We start from the raw sequence: 10,380 nt of genomic DNA on the forward strand, positions 1-10,380 counted from the left end.
AGTAGTTCTTAACCTTTTTTGTGTCATGGAATCCTTTTAGAATCTGATTTTTAAAAAACCATGAAAATGCACATACATGAAAATGTTACAAAGTTTCATAGAGTTCAAGGACTGCCTTGATCTATGGATGTCACAGGAGTCCATGGTCCCCTGTTGAGAACCCTCATCTAGAGGTTAGAGAGATTGTGTATTAACTATATAGCTCTTCGCCCCCCACCCCCCACCCAGATTTTCCTGAACAGTACCATAGTTGGTTCTAGATTTGTCTTTGGAGACCTACTGATTGAAGAAATATGCTTTTCAGGTATGATCATTTCTAATAGACTCATAACTAGTTTCTCTGCCTTCAGTGAGGCCACTGAGTTTTACAAAAGATAAAAAAAATGTGCTTAGATATTTGGGGTGCTCTTTATCACATAAACTCTGTTAAAATCACTCTATGAGGGACTTCTCTGGTGGTCCAGTGGCTAAGACTCTGTGCTCCCAATGCAGGGGGCCCGGGTTTGATCCCTGGTCAGGGAACTAGATCCCACGTGCTGCAACTAAGAGTTCACATGCTACAACTAAAAGACCCCACACGCAGCAACAAAGATTGTGTGGCAACTAAGACCCAGCTCAGCCAAATAAGTAAATAAATAAATATTTTTAAAAAATCACTCTGTGAATTAAATTTTTAAAAACTAGACTTTATTTTTTTAGAGCAGTTTCAGATTCACAGCAAAATTGAGCAGAAAAGGCAAGATTTACCATATTCTTCCTTCCTGCCCACCCACAGCCTCCTCCACTATCAACATCCCCCCACCAGAGTGGTACATTTGTTACAGTCATTGAACGTCATTGACGTATAATAATCACCCAGAGTCCACAGCGTGCATTAGCTTTCCCTTTTAGTGTTGTGCGTTATATGGGTTTGACAAATGTATAATGACGTGTATCCACCATTATAGCATTACGGAGTATTGTCACTGCACTAAGTCTTTTGTACTCCACCTCTTGGTCCCTCCTTCCACCCTAACCCCTGGCAATCACTGATCTTTTTACTATCTCCATAGTTTTGCCTTTTCCAGAATGTCATGTTGTTGGAATCATAGAGTATGTAACTTTTACAGATTGGCTTCTTTTACTTAGTACCATGTACTTAAGTTTCCTCTGTGTCTTTTCATGGCTTTTCATAGCTCATTTGTTTTTAACACTGAATAATATTCCATTGTCTGAATGTACCACAGATTGGGACTTCCCTGGCGGCCCAGTGGTTAAGACTCCACGCTTCCAATGAAGGGGGTGCGGGTTTAATCCCTGGTCAGGGAACAAAGATCCCACATGCCATGTGGCCTGGCCAAAAATAAATAACTAAAGTGTACCATAGTTTATTGATTTGCCTGCTGAAGGACATTTGGTTGCTCCAACTTTTGGCAACTATGAATATAGCTGCTATAAACATCTGTGTGCATGTTTTTATGTACATATAAGTGTTTAAACTCTTTTGAGTAAGTACCAGGGAGTGTGATTGTTGGATTATATGGTAAGAGGATGTGTTAATTAACTAGATGGGGAATCCTTTCACAAAGTATACGTGTAATCAAATCACCACAGTGTATACTTTTTAAGTATGGTACAATTTTATATGTCAATTATACTTCAATATAAAGCTGACTTTTTTAAGTATTTTTTTTTTAAGTTTTGTAAGTAACTGTCAAACTGTCTTCCAAAGCAGCTGTACCATTTTGCAATGTATGAGAGTTCCTGTTGCTCTACGTATTTGTCAGCATTTAGTGTTGTCAGTTTTCTGGATTTTGGCCATTCTGATAGTTGTGGCAATCTCACTGTTGTTTTAATTTGCATATCCTTGAAGACATATATTGTGATGGCATCTTTTCATATGCTTATTTTCCTTCTGTACATCTTTTTTGATGAGGCGTCTGTTAAGGTCTTTGGCCCATTTTTCAGTTGGGTTATTTGTTTTCTTATTGTTGCGTTTTAAGGGTTCTTTGTATATTTTGGACAATAGTCCTTTATCAGATGTGTCTTTTGCAAATATGTCTGTCTGTGGCTTGTCTTCTTATTCTCTTGACATTGTCTTCCACAGAGCAGAAGTTTTTAATCTTAATGAAGTCTAGGTTATCAATTATCTCTTTCATGGATCATGCCTTTGGTGTATCTAAAAAGTTACCCCTGTATCTAAGGTCAACTAGGATTTTCGCCTGTGTTATCTTCTAGGAGTTTTATATTTTTGCATTTACATTTAGGCCTGTGATCCATTTTGATTTAGTTTTGGTGAAAGGTACAAGGTCTGTGTCTAGATTCCTTTTTTTTTTTTTTGCATGTGTATGTCCAGTTGTTCCAGTACCATTTGTTGAGAAGACTATCTTTGCTCTATTATATTACCTTTGCTCCTTCATTGAAGATCAGTTGACTGTATTTATGTGGGTCAGTTTCTGGGCTCTGTACTCTGTTCCCTTGATCTATTTCTTTATTCTTATGCCAATACCACTCTGTTTTGATTACTGTAGCTTTATAGTAAGTCCTGAAGTCTGGTGGTATCAGTCTTCCAGTTTTGTTCTTCTCCTTCAATGTTGTGTTGGCTATTCTGGGTCTTTGGCCTCTTTATAGAAACTTCAGAATCAGTTTGTCAACATCTACAAAAATAACTTTCTGGGATTTTTATTGTGATTGTGTTGAATCTATAGAGCAAGTTGGAAAGAACTGATATCTTGACAATATTGAGTCTTCCTGTCTGTGAACATGGAATATCTCTCCATTTATTTAGCTCTTCTCTGATTTTGTTCATCAGAGTTCTGTATTTTTCCTCATATAGACCTTGCATATATTTTGTTAGATTTATACCTCAGTATTAGATTTTTTAAGTGCTAATGTAAATGATAGTGTGTTTTTCATTTTAGATTCCACTTCTTCATTGCTGGTACATAAGAAAATGATTGGCTTTTGTATATTAACTTTGTATCCTGCAACCTTGCTATAATTGCTTATTAGTTCCAGGATTTTTTTGGTTGATTCTTTCACATTTTCTACACAGACAATTACCTTCTCACCATTAAGTATTTTAGCTGTATTCTGTAGGTGTTCTTTATGAAGTTGAGGATATTTCCCTCTTTTCCTAGTTTTCTGATAGATTTTATTAGGAATGGGTGTTGGATTTTGTCAAATGTTTTTCCTGCATTTATTGATATGATCATGTGATTTTCTTTAGCCTGTTGATGTGATGGATTACATTAGTTGATTTTTGGGTTTTTTTTTTTTTTTTTTTTTTTGCGGTACGCGGGCCTCTCACTGCTGTGGCCCCTCCCGCTGTGGAGAACAGGCTCCGGACGTACAGGCCCAGCGGCCACAGCCCACAGGCCCAGCCACTCCGCGGTATGTGGGACCCTCCCGGACCGGGGCTCGAACCCACGTCCCCCGCATTAGCAGGCGGACTCTCAACCACTGTGCCACCAGGGAAGCCCTACATTAGTTGATTTTTGAATGTTGAACCAATCTTGCATACCTGGGATAAATCCCACTTGGTCATGGTGTATAATACTTTTTATACATTATTGGACTTGGTTTGCTAATATTTTGCTAAATATTTTTGCATTTATGTTCATGAGAGAGATCAGTCTGTTTCTTCCTTTTCTTGTAATGTCTTTGTCTAGTTTTGATATCATGGTAATTCTGGCCTCATAAAATCAGTTAGGAAGTATTTCCTCTGCTTCTGTCTTCTGAAAGAGATTATAGAGAATTGGTGTAATTTTTTCCATATTCAAAGTTTGGAAGAATTCACCAGCAAACTCATCTAGGCACAATGTTTTCAAAATGAAATTTTAAAACAAATTTATTGAAAAGCCAAATCCATATTTTATTTATATTGAAATAAGCTTATTTCGTTGAAATAAGATGAAATAAAAATTCATTTAGATTAAAATAAAATTTATTCTCCTCACTAAAGACAATAGCCATATATACAGTCATTCCTAAATGAACCACAAAACATTTATTTTTGCAAGTTTTCCAGCTCAAGATGAAGTAAGTGTAGTCAGAGAAAAAGCAGAAGAAAACAGTAAATCAGTTGTACCCATTGCCTCTAATTCTGTCTTGAGCGTGATGCAGAAGTGTTTAACATATACCTGATAAAAAGGTTATGATAAAAGAAGGTGTAGGCTCCACAAAGTAACGTAGATGGCAGCAACCAGATGTGGAACAACAGTGGTAGGCTCTTCATCTGAACTTCAATTGTAACTTGTTCCTTTAGGTTCAGTTGATAAAGACAAAACTACACGGTTTAACCAGCTCACAGTTTCTCTCTCTCTCTCTGGTAATTCCCTTCACTGTACATTACAAATGTTTAACAATATACTTAAACCTTCAACTAGTCAAAGGCCAGTTGTGAGATTCGTTGTAATATTTTATAAAATGTATTCCTTCCTCCCCCACCTCCCCAAAATTTATTCCTTCAAAGAACTGATAACTCAGTACAGTTGGGTCCACAGTGATAATAGATGCTATGTTTGAAATGACTTTGAACAATTCCAGAGTGCCGGTACCAGAGATCATGCAGAAATGAAATGTGGCGCTTTCAGTACTATCTTCTGGAAGACCAGATAAGTTTTCAAAGTGTGAGCGTTAAAACGGTGGTTGTGTTTTTTTTTTTTTTTTTTAACATCTTTATTGGGGTATAATTGCTTGCGGTGGTTGTTTAAACAGGTAGATAGATTATCAATGGCTAATGTATTCAGTCAGAGCCCTGTAGGCAAAGATAGTCAAAGATTAAGGTGCCTACGTGCACCTTACAGCTTTTCCTTCAAATATTAAATATAGGAGAAAACCTATTTTTAAACATTCTTTTAGGTATTTTGATAGTTTATGAATTATCTGTAGGAAGCATAGTTGTATAGTTTGATATATGTGTCTACCATGAAATCCAGGTCATGTTTTATATAAAAATTCATTTTAAGCAAAACCAAGTTACTTGAGCTTAGGTCTGTCAAAGTGTTCCTCAGGTGTGCTTTGAGCTGCTTTCCTCCATTTTCATGGGGCTCATTCTCAACCTCCATCACAGGAAGCATGCAAAGGCCCTTCAGCAATGCATGAACATTGGGAAAACACTTGAGGCCAGGCAGGTGGAGGGCTTCATAAGGGGTGGATGGAAGCTCTACCTCTGTCCTTCTGTGTTTCTGCTTGATTCTCCAATTGTGGAGCTGGGCTGAGAGTGTGTCAGGGTTCGCTAAGTCACTTGTGTACACGTCAGCATGCTATTCCTCTGATGTGTTGAATTTGAGCTGTGACCGATGGTACCAGAGATAAGCATTTACACGCTTTGGGGTGTTGTTCTGAGTATATACAGTTGGTACTTGAACAACTTGGGGGTTAGGGGCACCAACACTGCCTGCAGTCGATCTGCACAATCAGCTCTCCCTAACCACAGTTCCTTCCTATCCATGGATTTGCCCAACTGTGGATCACGTAGTACTGTGGTGTTTATTGTTGCAAAAATCCCGTATAAGTGGGCCTGTGCAGTTCAAACCTGTGTTGTTCAGGGGTCAGCTGTATCTTTAAGTTCCCGAGTAACTCCACTGTTGGAACACTTAGGGATTCTTCAGAGTAAGTCTCAGAGGTTAATTGAGATTCCGGGTTACCTTGCTGAACTCTGTGGAATTTCCCAGGGAGTTTCATTTGAATATCAGGTTTGGTTATCAAACTTATGGCTTCCTCAAACCGAAATCCATGGTAAGTTTTAATATTTTCCATCGCCTCGTTAGTGAATGCAACGCTGCAGTCATTCTACTGACTGCAAAGAAAACATCAAAGATTTGCCCCTGGAGATTTTCTCCAAAGACTCTTGAAAAAGATAGGACTTTTTAAAGAGGTTAAGATAGGACACTTTAAAGGACAACAGTGACAAAAATGAAATAAAAATCTGTTGATACACTGCAGAGGACAAATGCTCAGCCAGCTAGATGGTTATTCCATCTAAACATAAAGTAAGTGCTTGCAGGAGATCTGTTTAAATTTCAAAAGCATCATTCTTGTCTGTCCACTGAGAATGATAAATTTCCTTCAGGTCATTACCCTTTTCATTATTCTGAGAAGAGACAGAAATTACACTGTCAAGTTCTAAAAGAGTCATGGTAATTGATGGATAAAAGAACAACCTTCCTCAATCGTTCCCAATGCGACAGGTACGCCCCTAACAGGCACTGATTTTGCCAACCACATATGTAAGGCACAGGAAGAACAGAGTGTGTAGACAGCTTAGGGATACTTCCCTACGAGTCTTAAAGCAACAACTTTCATTTTTGAAGAAAATCTACTGGATACAACGTCTGCCTGGCCATGACAGTGCTCCATATTTAGTCCCTACTTCTCAGTTACCCCAGTGTGAAATTACATAACCAGAATTTCTGTATCAACTTGTTGAGGAAGGAAGCCTACAAATTCTTCTCTTGAGTATGAAATTCCTCAGCAAACCTCACCAGGACGGTCTGGTGTTCTTCCCCAGCTATGTTCACACATCATCATAATCACGAGTCCCTCACTTTCCTGAGGGTTTCTTCCTGAATGAGGCTCTCACGGATCTCTAGGAGCTGATTCTACTGTTTGCCAACAGTATGTTAACTGGTGTTGTCTCAAAGTGCCTTCTCAGGACCTCTTCACCAGAATCTGTCTTGTACTTCTGCAATGCTTGAGAGTTATCAGAAGTTAAGAGAATTTATGGGAGTTCATCAGCCTCATGTCCATCCAGAGGTAGGTTTTGTTTTACATAAGAATTGAAATTTCAATACAAACTACTATGTATAAAATAAATAGTAAACAAGGACATACTGTACAGCACAGGGAAATATAGCCATTATGTTGTAGTAACTTTAAATGGAGTATACTCTATAAAAGTATTGAACCACTATGTTGTACACCTGAAACTAATATAATATTGTAAATCAACTATACTTAAATCTAAAAAAAAAAAGTTCTTTTAAGGAAATTTCAAATAAAGGTTTTTTAGGTATTGTTTCCATTCTCTTCAAGAGTTAAAGATAAGGGGCTTCCCTGGTGGCGCAGTGGTTGAGAGTCCGCCTGCCGACTCAGCAAACAGTGGCCTGATGCCTAATCCATCCTGCCACCTGACTATGTAAAGAAAGTGTTATTGGAGCATAGCCATGTCCGTTCTGTGTCTGCTTTCGTGCTCTGATGCAGAGTTGAGTAGTTGAGGAGCAGGGATTGAACCCATGCCCCCTGCATTGGAAGCACAGAGTCTTAACCACTGAACCAGCAGGAAAGTCCCTCTTTTTTCTTTTTAAACTTGCTTGTGTCAGCTCCTGTGGATAAATATTTGGCTGGTAATTCTTTCAAAGTAAGGTTAGAGAGGTTAATCCATGTTCACGGAGTTAAATATCAGAGATAAGGAGACCTTTAGTCCTCCCCCACCCCCCAAAAAAGTGGAAATGGTAAACAGTTGTCTAGACAGTTAAGTCTCCCTTGGTCAAGAAGTTTCAGGTTTTAAAAATTATTAACTACATATTTATGAAAAAATTTTTTTACTTCAATATGCTGTATTGGTGCCATTTTAATTAATCCTCCAATTTCCTCATCTGTAGAATGAGGGGGTTAGGTAGTTGGTGGCTCTCAATGCAGGCTGCATATTCAGATCATCAGGACCCCTGGTCCCCATCCTAGATAATTAAATCAGAATGTCTGAGTATAAGCTGAGATTGAGCTCAGTAAATCCTAGAGGACAAAGAAATTCATAAACTTTAAAAGATATTATCTTGGGCTTCCCTTGTGGCACGGTGGTTGAGAGTCCGCCTGCCGATGCAGGGGATGGGGGTTCGTGCCCCGGTCCGGGAGGATCCCACATGCTGCGGAGCGGCTGCGCCCGTGGGCCATGGCCGCTGGGCCTGCGCGTCCGGAGTCTGTTGCTCCGCAGCGGGAGAGGCCACGGCTGTGAGAGGCCCGCATACCGCAAAAAACAAAAAACAAAAGGTATTATCTCAATATATTTTCTTGAAGTATTTCCTACAACCACACAGTTCTGTCATATCATTCCTGGGTGGTGATGATGTGAAACTATTGTAGCTCACAGCTACTCCGAGAAAGGTCTGCTTTTACTTCAATTCGCCACGTATTCTGAGCCAAACTGGAATGCCCTGGAATTCTTCAAAGGGAAAAGAAATGCTCAGATGAGCAGACCTCTCCCATTGGAATTCTCCTTAACAGCTGACACAAGACTAAACAAAACCTCTTCCCCAAAGGCTTATCTTCTGGGTCTACCCTGAAGGTAAGAGGTCCCTTAGCCACCCTACAGTCTGTAGACAAACTAGAAATCTCTCATCTCCCCACAGGTTCATGACTGGATGCAGGACAAGTACACCAAAGGGATTCCTTATGATAGTGGCTTCTGGTACACACTACTGGACAGTTAGGCTACCTTGAAGATAGTTATTAATATTCAGACAGTGTTCCTAGGGATAAATTAGACTAGACCAAAGAATACTGCATTTAGGGTACTTGTGTTCTAGGAATTGAGTGGAAAATTCCCCTGGGGTCCTCATTCTTTTACCTTTGTCTTCCCTAAAGAACCAAAGCACGGGCTTCCCTGGTGGCGCAGTGGTTGAGAATCCGCCTGCCGATGCAGGGGACACGGGTTCGTGCCCTGGTCCGGGAGGGTCCCACATGCCGCGGAGCGGCTGGGCCCGTGAGCCAAGGCCCCTGAGCCTGTGCGTCCGGAGCCTGTGCTCCGCAACGGGAGAGGCCACAACAGTGAGAGGCCCGCATACCGCAAAAAAAAAAAAAAAAGAACCAAAGCACTCATTAAAACCAGTAAGGAAATGCCTGCATACATGTTCAGGATCCAGTACTCTAGAAGGGGCGGTTGAATAACCATATTACATGTCTGATATGCTATATTATAAACTTACATTCCTCAGTGTCTGGTGCTCTGGCTTTTGCCAGAAGCTTAACAGAAGACATGTAGACATCCATCACACTCCTTGCAGTGGTAGCAAAGTCACCAGTCATCAAGGCATGGATTTCAGAGAGCACTAGCCTTCAGTGCACGGACAAATTAGAAGTGCCGCTGTATGCAAACTAGAACGATAATCAGAATTGGATGTGGGCAGCCACAGATGAAAGAACACCAGATACTCACGAAACAACCCTAGAAGTAGAAGGAGCAAGTTATTTTACTGTGGGAACCTGAATTCGGAGAATTAAGTAGTCAACCATTAGGAAAACCTCAAGTTAACTGAACGGCAGGGATGAGTTTCTATCATTGTGGAAAGTTCCTACAAAAAAAGTTATTGAAAAACCTTCTGTACCCAGCAGAGCTCTGGGGACTCTGAGATGTGTTTATAAAAATATCTGAGATTACCTAATGAGAAAGATATATGCTACTTAACCATACCCACAAGAATTGTTTCCCTCTGCACTCAGAGTTTCTGTGGCTGCTATGCTCAAAGTAACCTACATTAACCAGGCAGTCTGCAAACAAGATGGCAAAGTAAACAATAAAAATGTATTCTCCTTCCTACTTCCATTAATCCCCAGAACTAAATACTGGTATGATATGGGTCAGTTTTCTGGGCTGGACACTAGTTTTGCTTTGGCTTCAGTGAATGCCCCTGGAATTTACTTTATATGGAGTATATTGGGTTGGCCAAAATTTTCTTTTGGGTTTTTCCATAAGAGGTTACGGAAAAACCCAAACAAACGTTTTGGCCAACCCAATACTTCCCAGGTTCTTCCTAAGGTTCCCCAGTGTAGGGATGGCTACTTGAACCAGCACAGGGGAAACTGCCTCATTCCTATTCACACACAGAGTTGACTCAGTTTCCCATTTGCAGATTACCACCCTGAGGTCATTTATGAACTTAACAAATCTCATCATATTGACTTTTTATCCAACCATAGTAGCTGAATTCATTTTTTTTCTAAATTAATATTTTTATGCCCCTATTGTAATGAAAGCCAAGCTTCTTTGCTCTATAACTATGACAGGAAATTATTAGTCTACAGCAAGCCTTCTAGAGAGTGAAGGAAAGACGGGGGCGTTAACTCATTCTCTAAACTGAGTTCCTTGGAAGAATCAGAAATCATCCTGGATGCCATCCAGTAGTGGGTGGCAGAGCATTCCCATCAACCAGGAATTTCAGAATAAGAAAGCAGCCTCTGTTACACTGACCTTGCACACTGACCTTGCACACCGACTCTTCATCTTTGCTTGCTGCCTCTGAAATGGCTGCCCCCAGAGGCTTTGCCGCATTGAGGCTGATCTGTCTGGCCGTGGAAGAGTCCAAATCCAGGATAAAAAGTAGACAAATGGGGGAGGAAGAAAATGAGCAGCTTCTGCATTCCACTGAACACTGATATCCCATTATAATAAAAATGCTCTTT

The 10,380-nt window shown here is 40.1% G+C and overlaps 2 pseudogenes; both read right to left on the minus strand.

Annotated features, from left to right (window-relative positions):
- Positions 1–4,795: 4,795 nt before the first annotated feature.
- On the minus strand, positions 4,796–5,434 carry LOC141277809 (52 kDa repressor of the inhibitor of the protein kinase-like; annotated as a pseudogene).
- LOC141278010 (52 kDa repressor of the inhibitor of the protein kinase-like) lies at positions 5,238–6,748 on the minus strand (annotated as a pseudogene).
- Positions 6,749–10,380: the final 3,632 nt, after the last annotated feature.

This window comes from Tursiops truncatus, chromosome 2, assembly GCF_011762595.2.
Source record: "Tursiops truncatus isolate mTurTru1 chromosome 2, mTurTru1.mat.Y, whole genome shotgun sequence".
Lineage (NCBI taxonomy): Eukaryota > Metazoa > Chordata > Mammalia > Artiodactyla > Delphinidae > Tursiops > Tursiops truncatus.